This window comes from Arachis duranensis, chromosome 1 (assembly GCF_000817695.3).
Source record: "Arachis duranensis cultivar V14167 chromosome 1, aradu.V14167.gnm2.J7QH, whole genome shotgun sequence".
In the NCBI taxonomy this organism is placed as follows: Eukaryota; Viridiplantae; Streptophyta; class Magnoliopsida; order Fabales; family Fabaceae; genus Arachis; species Arachis duranensis.
In genome coordinates, this window is record NC_029772.3 from 63,115,629 (window position 1) to 63,116,287 (window position 659).

The 659-nt window shown below is 39.6% G+C and overlaps 1 non-coding gene across 1 annotated transcript; it reads right to left on the reverse strand.

Annotated features, from left to right (window-relative positions):
- Nucleotides 1–390: 390 nt before the first annotated feature.
- Nucleotides 391–497, reverse strand: LOC127743018 (small nucleolar RNA R71). The gene has a single exon (XR_008004347.1). It is a non-coding gene; the product is annotated as a small nucleolar RNA R71 (small nucleolar RNA).
- Nucleotides 498–659: the final 162 nt, after the last annotated feature.

The window sequence follows — 659 nt, forward strand, 5'->3', positions numbered from 1 at the left end:
CAAAGCCAACGTCCAAGTTTGATGGAAGAAGCATCTCCATTCCTGCCATTGGAGCCAATAACTTTGAGTTGAAACCTCAGCTAGTTGCCTTAATGCAACAAAACTGCAAGTTTTATCGACTTCCATCTGAAGATCCTTACCAGTTTTTAACTGAGTTCTTGCAGATCTATAAGACTATTAAGACTAATGGAATAGATCCTGAAGTCTACAGGCTCATGCTTTTCCCTTTTGCTGTAAGAGACAGAGCTAGAATATGGTTGGATTCACAATTTTGCTATAAGAGACAGAGCTAGAATATGGTTGGATTCACAACCCAAGGATAGCCTGGACTCCTGGGATAAGCTGGTCATTGCCTTCTTGGATAAATTCTTTCCTCCTCAAAAGCTAAGCAAGCTGAGAGTGGATGTTCAAACCTTCAAACAAAAAGATGGTGAATCCCTCTATGAAGCTTGGGAAAGATACAAGCAGCTGACCAAAAGATGTCCATCTGATATCTTTTCAGAATGGACCATATTAGATATATTCTATTATGGTCTATCTGAATTTTCGAAAATGTCATTGGACCATTCTGCAAGTGGATCTATTCACCTAAAGAAAACGCCTGAAGAGGCTCAAGAACTCATTGACATGGTTGCAAACAACCAGTTCATGTACACTTT